This window comes from Hypanus sabinus, chromosome 20 (genome assembly GCF_030144855.1).
Source record: "Hypanus sabinus isolate sHypSab1 chromosome 20, sHypSab1.hap1, whole genome shotgun sequence".
Classification (NCBI taxonomy): domain Eukaryota; kingdom Metazoa; phylum Chordata; class Chondrichthyes; order Myliobatiformes; family Dasyatidae; genus Hypanus; species Hypanus sabinus.
In genome coordinates, this window is record NC_082725.1 from 22,286,693 (window position 1) to 22,301,743 (window position 15,051).

A 15,051-nucleotide genomic window follows, 5' to 3' on the forward strand; every position below is an offset into this window, starting at 1 on the left:
TGCCTTGCTCAAGGACACAACACACTGCCTTAGCAGAGGGTCGAACTAGTGACCTTCAGGTCACTAGACCAATACCTTAACCACTTGGCCATGCGCCAACACTTAAAGGACCTAGGGCTTCAAGTATTTTTCTGTAGGTATATGTATATTTCTGCTATTTCTTCCTGAGTGTAATTTTGGTGAAGAAAAAATATAGCAGAAATTCTATAGAAAGACACATGCAGTGGGAGAACAATTATATTGATTCCCTAACAATAATCTACTTCCTATTGTCCGATTAGATATTTATAGTTGATTCTCCTGTGTAATTAGGTGGCTGAGACATTAAACTGAAGCCTATGCTGTTTATTCAGGTGGCTTTTCCATAATGATATTTATGGTAAAGAGAGGAATTCTCATCAATGTTTTGGCCATATCTCTCTATCACAATATTATCATTTCAGTTTGCTACTTATGGGAGTTTTGGATTTAGAAATCCATTCTACACTTCTTATAAAATCGAATAGACTTCTAAAGTTGGTTCACAAGTGTTCTGGAATTCCCCATGGTCATGCAATGTATTGTACAAATGGAAGAATGTATTTTAGTTTTCTTTTATTTCTGTGTGCAAACTGCAACTAGTCATAGACAAGGGTGATACTAATCTTTGTTGAGGCTAACATGACAAAATGACAGGTATAGGAGTCTCATTGAAATGTTTAAGTATTCTGTCACAAACGTTACACAGTGCACTTTCACACCTAGTGTAATAAAAGAATTCATTCATCTTTAAAATGTTTTTCTCCAAGCTAATTTAATGGAATATGAATAAGCATGCACATCTGATCAAATTTCAACAACATAACAATAAAACAAGATAAATTAGGGTTTAAAGTTATGTGGTTGATCAAATGCATGCAGATTATAAATTAAATGTCTCCCATAAAGTGGTCGTTGGTATCCCCAAGCAGTTGAGGATGAAGTGTACTCTGTTCTATGGTCAGATGGGCACATTAAGTCCCTTGCCTATTACGTACCTGAGAAATAAATGTATTCATAGCTGCTGTTGTTAGAAATATCTTCCTCCAGTGTTTTGGTCAACTCCTGTGCCAAACTGAGTAAGATACCAGAGTAAAGATAACTCAATCAGCCTTACATTATGCATCTTCTCTTATCTCATAAAGCATGACAATGCTAATTCCACATTACTACAACCATCCACTGGAGAAATCAAAAGGTTGTACTAGGCAGAATGATCCAGGTCAGAGCATCTTAATTAAGATTCAAAGATTCAAAGTCCATTTATTATCAAAGTATGGCAGCCACGGAACAAAGAAAATCATGGAACCTGCTCAGAGGAAAATATCAAACCCCCATGTGCAAAAAAAAACAAATCATGCAACTTATAATTTGCAGCAACCCAGTAAGGACTTTGGTTGAATAGTCTGAGCTGAGACATTCAGCTTTTACCACATCTATCTGTAACCACTTCTGTTGTGGACTCGCCCAGGTTCCTTTCAAATTGTCTAGTCTACTTACTTCAGCCACTTCTGGTGAAGGGGAATTCTACACTCTGACATCAGAATGGAAAGACCTGGACCACATACAGGTGGAGCAGCAGAGATCAATGGGTTGATATCCCTGTATGACGATGTTGAATCATTTGGGTTATTTTATGATAAGCTGGCAACTTTAGATTCAATTTTATGGATATGAGATATACATTAAATCCAAATTCCCAAAATACCAATGTGGCATTTCAGTCTCAGTTATTAACTATATAACACCTTTGTTTGAGGGTAATGAAACTGCAAAACATATCTCCAAATGTTAGGAACTGAAGCAGATACTTGGAATTAGTCCCATACATGAATTACTGTGTAGAGGCGTGGGGAAGTAGATACAAAACAAATACAAATTCTATTTTTCTACTCCAAAAGAAAGTTATACGAATTGTAAGTAAGACAAGTTTCTATGCGCCAACCAATCCACTATTTATTCAACTAAACACTTTAAAATTCAGAGATTTCATAGATTTTAAAATAGCACAAATTATGTACAAAGTAAAAAATGGACAGGTACCACAAAGTATCCAAAGTTGTTTAAAATGAGAGAAAGTCAACAGGATTTGAGAGGAACATGTATATTTCAAAATCAAAGGATTGTTATTACAAATGTAAAAAAATCATTGTATTTCATTCAGAGGGGTGAATCTATGGAACAGTTGTTGTAAGAATTTAAAAACATGCACCACACTTAACAAGGTTAAAAAATTATTTAAAAATTATTTAATGAACAAATATAAAATACATGATTTAAAATGAATGTAATGTAAATAAATGATATTTGGAATGGGATTTTGTGTTAAAAGATTCTGAATTTTTTTTTGATGTGATGGATCCTAGACTTCTTGACTGGGAGACCTCAGTCAGTCCAGATCAGGAGCAGCATCTCCAACACCATCACACTGAGCACGAGGGCCCCCCAGGGCTGTGTGCTCAGTCCACTGCTGTTCACTCTGCTGACCCACGACTGTGCTGCAACACACAGGTCGAACCATATCATCAAGTTCGCCGATGACACGACCGTGGTGGGTCTCATCAGCAAGAACAATGAGTCAGATTACAGAGAGGAGGTACAGCGGCTAACAAACTGGTGCAGAGCCAACGACCTGTCTCTTAATGTGAACAAAACAAAAGAGATGGTTGTTGACTTCAGGAGGGCACGGAGTGACCACTCCCCACTGAACATCGATGGCTCCTCGGTAGAGATCGTAAAGAGCACCAAATTTCTTGGTGTTCACCTGGCGGAGAATCTCACCTGGTCCCTCAACACCAGCTCCATAGCAAAGAAAGCTCAACAGTGTCTGTACTTTTTGCGAAGGCTGTGGAAAGTCCATCTCCCACCCCCCATCCTCATCACATTCTACAGGGGTTGTATTGAGAGCATCCTGAGCAGCTGCATCACTGCCTGGTTCAGAAATTGCACCATCTCGGATCGCAAGACCCTGCAGCGGATAGTGAGGTCAGCTGAGAAGATCATAGGGGTCTCTCTTCCCGCCATCAGGGACATTTACACTACACGCTGCATCCACAAAGGAAACAGCATTATGAAGGACCCCATTCACCCCTCATACAATCTCTTCTCCCTCCCGCCATCTGGGAAAAAGGCTCCGAAGCGTTCGGGGTCTCATGACTAGACTATATAACAGTTTCTTCCCCCAAGCCATCAGACTCCTCAATACCCGAAGCCTGGATTGACACCTTGCCCTATTGTCCTGTTTATTATTTATTGTAATGCCTGCACTGTTTTTGTGCACTTTATGCAGTCCAGTGTAGTCTGTAGCCTAGTGTAGCTTTCTCTGTGTTTTAATTATGCAGTTCAGTCTAGTTTTTTGTACTGTGTCATGTAAACCATGGTCCTGAAAAACGTTGTCTCATTTTTACTATGCACTGTACCAGCAGTTATGGTCGAAATGACAATAAAAGTTGACTTGACTTGACTTGACTTGATTGACGCCAAATATGTTGTTGTATAAGTAAGAGGGGTAGGTGTAATAAGCTGTAGCTTCAGCCTACACCTTTTCGGTCTGATTTAAAGAATATCTATGTTTTTTGTTGTAATTTTGTCCTATGAAATCATTGTTGTAAATGATACTTTTTGTTATGTTTGTACTGACTGAAATAAATTAATTTCATTCATTCATTCATTCATTCGTTCACTTATAAATGATGGTGTAACAAGAGGATATTGGATTATAATTCATTCAAAGATCAAACACCAATACTAATTAGTAGAGTGGTATGTTCTAATGTTACTGTTCTGTAATAATGTCCCAAGATCCTGGAGTGTTTGACATTCACGTTTTCCTTTCACTTGATCATATTTATGTACAGTATGCCCTTACTAACGTAGAAATGAAATCTAGAAACTGTGATTACATTCCATAAAGAACACGGCAGAAATAACCTGGAAATGAAATCCATCTCGTGGCAGTAAAAATTGGGCTGTGATAAACCGGCAGCTGTGCAAGATTAAAGGCTGAATGTAAAACAGGCTGCTGATTAGTTATTACATCTTTTGCGCAAGATGAATTTCATGTCTGCTTTATGGTCATCATCATCAAAAAAAAAAAATCTGGACCAGGTTCTAAATTGAAAATCACAAAAACTAAAAGGAAAAAAAAAACAAAAGCTGTAAGAAAGATTGAGTATAATTTCCATTTAAATCCTTTATTGAACAGCAGTGGAAGATATATTTCTAACAATACTGAGGGTCAACAAGTCTGTTGAGAAGATTTTCATATGTGAGGATAAATCTTTCATAGAGCTTTGACAAGCCTATATCCATACCAGACGCAGTAGATTAGAGCAAAGAGCAGCCCAAGATTCCTATTCGGACCACAGCTCAGTCCAGTAGACTGAATTGACAGACTGACATTGTAAACAGTTAAAAATAATAAATTAGCAGCATTTGTCCAGATTTGTGGCTAACATTTAATAGAAATCTGATTGCATGACATTTTGGATGTGAAATTAATACACGTTGACCGTTACTGATTAATGGTGATTCAGCTTTATTTAACACAGTGAATATTTGATACAGTCAAGATTCACAACAGAACACAACAGGGACTTAAATTATTCTGATACTGTCTGGACAGAGAACGTGATCACTCATATGCACAGCTTCCTCTCAATTCTAGATCATGTGCTGAATGTACCATAAATTTGATCTGAAGCCTTCTAGACTTCCAACTACTGTGGACAAAGAAACTTTAGAAACAGAAGCAATAAACTTGATAAGTAATTGGCAGTCCATCAAATGTAATTTTGAACATTTTTGGTGAGGCTAGTGGATAGGTAGCAACAGTATATGGAAACTTGCTTGGTCCTCAGTATAGGTTTGAGGACGACAGCTTTTCTTAGTTTTTCCATGTTATAACGGTGCTATATAATCTTAATTTTCAGAAGTGTTATGCTCCTAATGCCTGGTCAACTATACTTTCTCTGCTTCCACTTGGTGTCACCCTGTACTTTTCAGCCTCTTTACTCTAGGTTCATCACTTATTCCCCTTATTTTCATCCGATCAACATTTCAGACTTCTCAGTAGATTCTTGTTTGTCAACCCGCTGTTTCACTTAACTCTACATAGCCTATTGTGTTTATGGCGGTATCACCTTTGTTTCCTGTTATAATGCTGAACAGATATGCATCCAGACCTGTAGTTACCTGAATGGGTTAAATCATTCCCCCCAGAGCCACTGGGAGATCCCGAGGGGGTGGGGTGGGAGGGTAGGTGGGGTGTCCAGTAGTAAGGGGAGCAACTGAGAAATTGCAAGCTTAACTTAAAATATTAATTACTTCTTATAAGCATTTGATCGTCAGTGCCTCATAATTGATTAAAATGAGCACTAATCACCTCATCACTTGCTTACCCACTGTTCTCTTAGACCTTGCTTAAAGCACATTATAGTTGTTGAAAAGAAATGTGACATTTCTGTATTTGACATTTCATGGGAAATCTAGACTGAAGAAATCATTATTGCTGTTCATTGTTGTTGTACAGTGTTAGCTAGTACAATTCCTATATTCTAATCATGCAGCGATGCAGTTTCTGTGAATTAAAATACGGCATTCAATGGGTAAAGTTCAGAAAGTGCCCTTTTAAATGGTCTTAAGATTCAGATTCAGATTCAGTTTATTGTCATTTAGAAACCACAAATGCAATGCAGTTAAAAAATGAGACAACGTTCCTCCAGAATGATATCACAAAAGCACATGACAAGAAAGACTACACTAGAAAATCCACATAACGTTTGGCAATCCCCAATCCAGAGTCCGGAGAGGCTGCTGCGTATCAATATCGCGCTACCGTCTTAGCGCGTTCCCTGGAAAGGAGCAAACAAGACCAAACAAGACCAAAAACTAAAGCTACAAGACCTGCACAAAACCTCATAGTTACAACAGTGCAAACAATAGCATAATTGATAAAAAAACAGACTATGGGCACAGTAAAAATAGTCCAAAGATGTTAAAGTATTATAAGTTCAAAAGAAATCACCACACGGTTTCCACAAGTCCCCAGGGTCCCGACAGACTCGCCATCCCACGCTGGCGGCAGAAGGGAATACCCCCGCTATGGACTTCCATGGCGCCGCCCGACTCAGCCTCGCAGACGCAGCACACACCGATAGCTCCGTCGAAACCAGCCTCGCAGACACAGCACACATCAAAAGCGACCTGACCGCAGCGGACTCTGAATCCGTGGAACCTCCGAGCCGACACCCCCCCCCCCCCCCCTCCGGCACAGCTTCTCCGAGCACCATCCTCTGCCGAGCGTATTAAGACGGCCCTGCCAACGCCCATCGGCAAAGCGACCCTGAGGACTGGGGGCCTGTTCTTCCCAGCAGAGACCCGGACCTCACAGCAGCAGCAGCGACGAAGAGGTCTTCCTGGAGATTTCCTGATGTTCCTCCATGCTCCCACGTCCGTTTTCAATTGATTATGATTGCGCATGGCACCCCACTTCACAAATAACAGATAATCAGCTCCGGAGTGGCTGCTGCAAGCTGCGTCGCGCCGCCATCTTGGATTTTGTCTAGCCCATGTCCCAACTGAGATATCACTGCACCACTTTATGTACCTTCAGGTAAAGAGTCAGGGTTTGCTTGAGCAATGATGATGCCATAACTTCCCCCTTTATTGATCACAATGCTTGAGGTTTGACTTAAACAACAGATGAGTGACTGTGGTTGTTAACAAAAATGGCAGAAACAAACCAAACGAGAAAGAAGTGTAGACGGTATAGTTTGGAGTATCTGAAATATGGATACCTAGCAACCAACAGCAGCCAATGTGTCTGTTGTGTAAAAAAAACTTTTTCAAATGAGGCAATGAAACTGTCCAGAAGAGAATGCACTCTGATATAGCAAACAATAACTATGTTTACCTTCAGTCACTTTGTGATAATTTTCAGAAATGGAAAACACTTCAAGACATGTTTGCCAGCACTTCTCAACAAAATGATGCTTCATACAACATTTTATTGCTCATTGCTATATCTTGAAAGTCCCATACAGTTGTCCCATTTGAGTTAAGTACTACGAAAATACGATAAAAATCCATTTTAGTCCATCAGAAATCAAACTGATTCTGCTGGCAGTAAGGGAGGTTCCAACTATGGTTTTGCACAAGTCACCAGAACTTGTGTTGCTGAGCAGAATTATGTGATTCCGCTCAGCGAAAATTCTGTTCAAAGATAAATCGATGAAACATCTGAGAACGTGGAAGACACATTGTGCAATATACGTCGGGCATTGGAATTTGTTCTGCAGTTGGATGAGTCAACTTTGCTGGGCAATAAATCTTTGCTACTTGATTACGTTCACTTCACAAAAGATGAAAGCATGATTCAAGGATTGTTATTTTCAGGGTAATGAGAAACAGATGTGAAGGGGCGGAGCAATATTTTGGGTTGTTGTGCAATTTTTCAAAGAGAATGACATTTTGTTCATCAACTTTCTTGCTTTTGCAACAGATGGGGCACTATCAATGAGAGGATTCCACTGTGGAAAAAGCTGTACCTAACATATTTATCATTCAGTGCGTAGTTCACAGAAAACATCCAGTTGCAAAAGCTTAAGTGATCATTAAATAGTGTTATTAACGCATAAATAAAATCGTCCAATGTTCTCAGTTCTTGATTATTTGAAGAGCTTTGTATTGAGATAGATAGAAATTTTGAATGCTTGCTATTGCACACAGAAGTCACATGGCTCACAAATTGAAACTGCTTGAGACACTTTTATGTGCTTTCTAAAACCGAAAATTTTCTTTAAAGCCTTGAATGCTTCATTCAGTAATCAACTCAAGAGTATTAACCATGACATTGCTTCTTCATCTGAACTATTTGCAAAGTTTAATGAAATCAGTCTTCATTTGCAAGGAAATGATGTGAATCTTAACAAAGTCAAGTTAGTCATCTCCACATTTCTGTCCAAGTGAACCCTATTTAAGTGCAACACTGCCTTCGCAACAGTTGTAAACAGTTATAAATGAGTGTGTCCCCACAAAAGCATTCAGAGCCTTTCTTAACCAGAATCTCTGGATGAACTATAAGATCTGCAAAATGCTGGGGGCCAGATCAGAGATGTTTAGGTCTGGCAACCAATAAAGATCCAGGTACAACCTCTGGAAGTTCATCTCATGGGTGAAGTGGCTATTCTGGACTAAACTTGAATCACTGATGGAAGCTCGGCAGCTGAAGCAAGGCTTGAATGCTAATAACTCTTACAAAATGAAACCAAGTGACGACAAGTCTTCACTTCCAGATGAGCTCAATGTCTGCTATGGTGACTTTGACTGTCAAAGCATGGAGAAAGCTTCACAGAATCCCACAGTTCCCAAAGACCCTGTAACTTCAGACTCTGAGGCCTACGTGAGAGCATTCTTCAGGATGGTGAAGCGAAGGAAAGCATCTGGCCCAGATGTGGTACCTGGCTGAATTCTAAATTCTAAAGACCTGTGCTGTTCAACTCGCTGGAGTATTCCACTGATAATTTTAACCTCTTGCTTCGGCAGTCTGTTGTTCGATTACACTGGTGCTTAAGAAGAATGTGGCAAACTGCCTAAATGACTGTTGTTCAGTAACACCTACATCCAGTGTGAAGCTTTGAGAGGTTAGTGATGAAGTGACTTGGATCCACTCCAATTTGCCTACCGTCACGACAGGTCAACGGCAGATGCCATTTCATTGGCACTTCACTCCACACTGGAGCATATGGACAGCAAGCATGCATACATCAGGATGCTCTGCATCGATTACAGCTCAGCATTCAATACTATCATCCTTGTGTAATTGGATCCTTGATTTCCTTTCTTAAACACCCCAGTCAATTCAGATTGGCAACATCTCCATCAGCACAGGTGCACCACTAGGCTGTGTGCTTAGCCCCCTGCTGTACTCACTTTATACTTACGACTGTGAGGTTAACCACAGCTCTAATGACATATTTAAGTTTGCTGATGACACCACTGTCATAGGCTGAATCAAATGTGGTGTTGAATCAGCATATAGGAGGGAAATTAAAAATCTGGCTTAGTGATGCCAGAGCAACAGCTTCTCACTCAATGTCAACAAGACCAAGGAGCTGATTAGAATTTAGAATTTATTTAAAATCTTACCCCCACCTCATAACATAAGAGAGTAAAAATCTTTGCATTATGAATCTATTGCAATGTACAGACATGTGAATTTAAAAGTCTAATGGCTTGTAGAAAAAGATGTCCCATAGCCTGTTGGTCGTGGCTTTAATGCTGCGGTAGCGTTTGTTGGACGGAAGCAGCTGAAACAGTTTATGGTTGGGGTGACTGGTGTCCCCAATCATCTTCCAGGCCTTCTATCTGCATCTGCTGTTATAAGTGTCCTCAATGGAGGGAAGTTCACATCCACAGATGTGCTGGGCTGTCCGTACCACTCTCTGAAGTGCCCAGTGATCAAGATTGGTGCAGTTCCCAGACCAGGTGGTGATACAGCCAATCAGTTTGCTCTCATTGGTGCCCCTGTAGAGGGTCTTGAGGATTTGAGGGCCCATGCCGAACTTCTTCAGTTGCCTGATGTGGAAGAGGTGCTGTTGTGCTTTTTATTCCACAAAGCCAATGTGTTAAGTCCGGATGAGATCATCAGTGATGCATATACTGAGAGACTTGAAACAACCCACCCTCTCAACTGCAGACCCATTGATGTTGATCAGGCCAACTTCAGGAGGAAGAAACTGGAGGTCCATGAATCAGTCCTCATCAGAGGATCAGTGGTGGAAAGAGTCAGAAACTTTAAATTCCTCAGTTATATCATTTCAGAAGATCTGTCCTGAGCTCAGCATGTAAGTGCTTTTATGAAGAAAGCATGGCAGCACCTCTAGATCCTTAGAAGTTTACAAAGATTTAGCATGACATCTAAAGCCTTGACAAACTTCTATAGATGTGTGGTAGAGAATATATTGCATCATGGCCTGGTATGGAAACAGAAATGCCCCTTAATGGAAAATCCTTCAAAAAGTAAAGGCTGCAGCCCTGTCGATCACAGGTAAAGCCTTCCCCACCATTGAGCATATCTACATGGAACGCTGTCACAGGAAAGCAGCATCCATCGTAATGGACACTCACGACTCAGGCCATGCACTCTTCTCGCCGCTGCCATCAGGAAATTGGTACAGGAGCCTCAGGAGGCACTCTACCAAGCTCAGGAACAGTTATTGCCCCTCAACGATCAGGCGCTTGAACCAGTGGGGATAAGTTCACTCAACATAAGTTGTCCCATCACTGACCTCTTCCCACAACCTAAGTTCTCGATATTTATGTCTTATTTGTTTATTATTATCATTTATTGCCTTTTGTATTTGCTCTTTTTGTTGTCTTTTGCACATAGTTGATTATCCATTCTGTTGGGTGTGTACTTGGATTTACTGGGTATGCTCGCAAGAAAACGAAACTCGGTGTCGTATAAAGTGACGTATACAGTATGTACTTTGATAATAAATTTACTTTGAATGTTGAACTTTGAAATTGACGTCTGTAAAGAACTTGTACGTTTGTCCCATGACCGCACGGGTTTCCTCCTACATTCCAATGGAGCATGGGTTAGTAGGTTAATTGGTCACACGGGTGCAACTGGACAACGTGAGCTTGTTGGACCAAAAGGACCTGAGACCTCGCTGTATCTGAAAATCAATAAAAATTAAAATAAATACTATGATCTCCTTCAAGTGCCTGCAGTCTGTGTAACATTGCCAATTTGGCATTCTAACCAATAGCATAATCGCTAACTGGTGTCTCCATGCTTTCAATTGCTGATTATGCTTGTAACGTCAATATAAAACCCAAAATTAACTGGAAGTAAAAGGTTCTGATGAATGGTCTCGGCCTGAAACATCAACTGTTTATTCCTCTCCGTAGATGTTGCCTGACGTGATGAGCTCCTCCAGTACTTTCTGTGTTACTTTGGAAATAAAGGACAGAGATGATGGAGAAGGTTTACTTTTAAAATCAGAAGGCTGACCAGTGGTGTCCGACAGTAATCAACGCTGCGACTCTTGCTATTACATATTAATGATTTGGATATAATTGTATGGTATCAAAGTGCATCGGGTATGATTAATAAGTTTGCAAACGACACAAAAATCATCAGTGGTGTAGACAGTGAGAAGGATAGTTATGTGCTACAAGGTAATATTGATCAGTTGGTAAAATGGATGGAGCAATGATAGATGTACTTTAATTCTGGTGAGGGTGAGGTGATACATACTGAGAAGACTAATGAGAGCAGGATATATGCAATGAATGGTTGGTTTCTGGCATGCATTGAAGAACAGAGGGACCACAATGCTCAAGATTAAGGATCCCTGAAGGTGCCTGCACAGGTAGATAAGTGTATTAGGAAAGCATATGCTTGACTTCATTAGCCAGGACATAGAATATAGGAGCAGATAATGGTTCCCATTCTCACCTCCTTTATTCATCAAAATTCAGCACTGGTGTTCTTGCTTATCTTCCTCCAGCAGCTGTCTCCTGGTTTCAATACTCCCCTCCCCCCACCCTCCTCCATCTGTTGCTTTGTTTTTTCTTTTCCCTCTCTCTGCCTCTGTCTATCATTCACTTGTCACCATTTTCCAGCTACGCCCCTGCTCACCTCCCCTACCTGGCACCACCCACCTGGAGCAACTCAGCAGGTCGTGCAGCATCTATGAAGAGGTTGCCGGCTGAGACTCTTCTTCAGATTTTTCTCTCCATAGGTGCTGCTTGACCTGCTGAGTTCCTCCAGCTTTTTGTGCATGTTACTCCAGATTTCCAGCGGTTGGAGAAAGTCTTGAGTTTATATCTTACATTTCTCTCCCCTTCTCTCTTTTTCACTTCACCATTCTGGGTACCCTCTCATCCCTTCTTGCCTTACATGCCCATCACTTCCTGTGATTCCCTCCTCCATCCTTTCTTCCTTGGACCATTGTCCTATTAGATTTTCCTTACAGCCTTTTCCCTCTTCCAACTATCACCTCCCAGTTTCTTATTCCATCCCTTCCCCCACATTTTCCCATTCCCCCTACTCCATTACCTTTGCCTGCTCTCACCTATCACCTGCCAGCTTGTACTCTCCTCTCCCAAAGCGTCTTATTCTGACCCTGCCCCCTTCCTTTCCAGTCCTGATGAAGGATCTCAGCCCCAGACGTGGACTGTTTGTTCCCTTACAGAAGTACTGCCTGATCTGCTGAATTCCTCCAGGATTTTGTATGTGTTATTCCAACGTCTGCAGTGACACACGAAAAATGCTGGAGCAACTCAGTGAATCAGGAAGCATCCATGGAAATGAACAAACAGCCGATGCTTCGGGCTGAGACCCTTCTTTAGAACTTTTCAGACTGCAAGGATTTATGTTTCATAATGCCAAAATGTAATTGAAAGAAAAACACAGGAGCTGGCATGAATGTGTCTACTTAGTTTCTTTTCTTTAGCGAGGCACTCACATATCACGTGCTGGCATAACGATGTAGGCCATTCACATACTTTTACATATAATACATAATGCATTATGTAAACAAAGAATGCTTAATCTAACAATATTACTCAAATATTAATGAAATATTAAGCACACTACTGCCCTCCTTGCTTAGTTATACACTCCAACTCAAAGGTGTAATGCTTAGATGACCGACATGTACTGTAGCTCTTTCAACTCTTCAGATCTCAGCTTGGATATTATAACTTTCAATCCCCAAGTGAGGCAATCCCTATCAAGGGGAAGTTCATCTTTGCACTGGTAAAAATAGGGGAACTGGAGTTTCTGTTGCACATTCCGGTAAGTTTGAGTGACCGTGTAGACCTGCGAGATTGTGGGGCCTTTTCTGGATCTCTTTGGATTGTTTCTGCCGTAATAGGGAGACTTTCAATTTGCATTAGAGAGAATAGGTCAGAAGGAATGCCCTCTTTTGTAATTTTTTTAGTTATTTCCTTTCCAAGGGTAAACAGGACAATCCATCAGCATTTCTATGATTAGTTGTCCTCTTGACTTTGATCTTGTAGTTGTGTCCTCCAAGAAGCAGGGCCCATCTCTGTATTTGTGTTGCTGCTCTTAGTGGAATACCCTGCTGTGGATTGAAGATGGACACTCGTGGCTGAAGATCAGTAATGAGGATAAACTCTCTCCATACAAGTACTGGTTCAAATGTTTTACACCCCGACCCAGACTCAAGGCCTCTCTGTCAATCTGTGTGTAATTTTACTCTGCCGCAGTAAGGGAAAGTGATGCAAATGCTATGGGGCGTTCCCTTCCATCACTCATAACATGTGATATTACTGCAGCTATACCATAAGGAACCACATCACGGGCAAGCTTCACCGTACGATATGGATCATAATGTGTGAGTACTGTCTCTGATGTCACCATTTACTTTGCCTTTTGGAAAGTCACTGCACACCGCTTTGTCCATTGTTATTTCTTCCCAATCTGTAGTAATGTGTTCAATAGTTAAAGCACAATAGCCATGTTTGACAGAAACCTATTCTTGCAATTGCCAAATCCTAAAAAGGACACAACTGTGACATCTCCTTTGACCTTAGAGCGTCCACCATTAGTTAATTTTTTCCAGCACACTTGTGTATATCTTGTGAGTCAATGGTGTGACCACAGTACGTGATGCTTGGTTTAAAGAATTGTTACATCATGCTCTGAGCCCATAATCTTCTAATCCCTTTGACACTGTCTTGAGATTTTGGAGGTGAGCATTGCCATCAATTTTGGCAACAATGATATCATCCAGGTAAACCTGAGTGCCCTGGGCTACTTGGCAGTACCTGGTCTATAGCTTTCTGCCACTGTGCAGGTGCAGATACTACTCCAAACATAAGTCTATTATAATTATATTATAAACCCTTAGTGAGTGTTTATGATGAGAAACACTTTGGACTCTTCTTCCATATCCAGCTGTAGGTAGGCCTCAGCTAAGTCCACTTTGTTGAACTGTTTTCTTCTAGAAAGGCTTGCGAAAGACATCCTCTATCCTGGGCAATGGGTAATGGTGACCTTAAAATCACCACAGATCCTGACAGACCCAGACTTCTAAGCTAATGGGACAACCGCCCTTGCCTATGGGCTCCTCTGAACCTTGGAAAGAATTTCTTCAGACTCCAAGTGATCTAACTCCAGCTACTTTATCATAATTCCCTCCAGGCTCGACAGAAAGCTCAGAGACCTCGGCCTTGACCTTGCTTTGTGCAGCTGGATCCCAGACTTTCTATAAGATCGCCAGCAGGTGGTAAGAGTGAGCTCCCTCACCTCTGCCCCTCTGACTCTCAACACAGGTGCCCCTCAGTGCAGTGTACTAAGTCCCCCCTTTACTCCCTGTATACTCATGACTGTATCACCACCCACACCTCCAATCTGCTAATTAAATTTGTTGATGACACCACATTGATTGGCCTAATCTCAAACAATAACGAGGTGGCCTACAGGGAAGAAATCATCTCTTTGACACAGTGGTGTCAAGAAAACAACCTCAATGTCCTAAACAAAGGAGCTGGTTGTGGATTACAGGAGGAATGGAGATGGCCTAACCCCAATTGACGTCAGTGGATCTGGGGTTGAGAGGGTGAACAGCTTTAAGTTCGTCGGCATCCACATCACTGATGACCTCACGTGGTCTGTACACACCAGCTGTGTGGTGAAAAAGGCACAACAGCGCCTCTTTCACCTCAGATGGTTGAGGAAGTTTGGTATGGGCCCCCAGATCCTTAGAACTTTCTACAGGGGCACAATTGAGAGCATCTTGACTGGTTGCATCACAGCTTGGTATAAGAACTGTACCTCCTTCAATCGCAGGACTCTGCAGAGAGTGGTGCGGACAGCCCAGCGCATCTGTAGTTGTGAACTTCCCATAATTCAGGACGTTTACAAAGACAGGTGTGAGAAAAGGGTCCAGTGGATCACTGGGGACCCAAGTCACCCCAACCACAATCTATTCCAGCTGCTACCATCTGGGAAATGGTACCGCAGCATAAAAACCAGGACCAATGGGCTCCAGG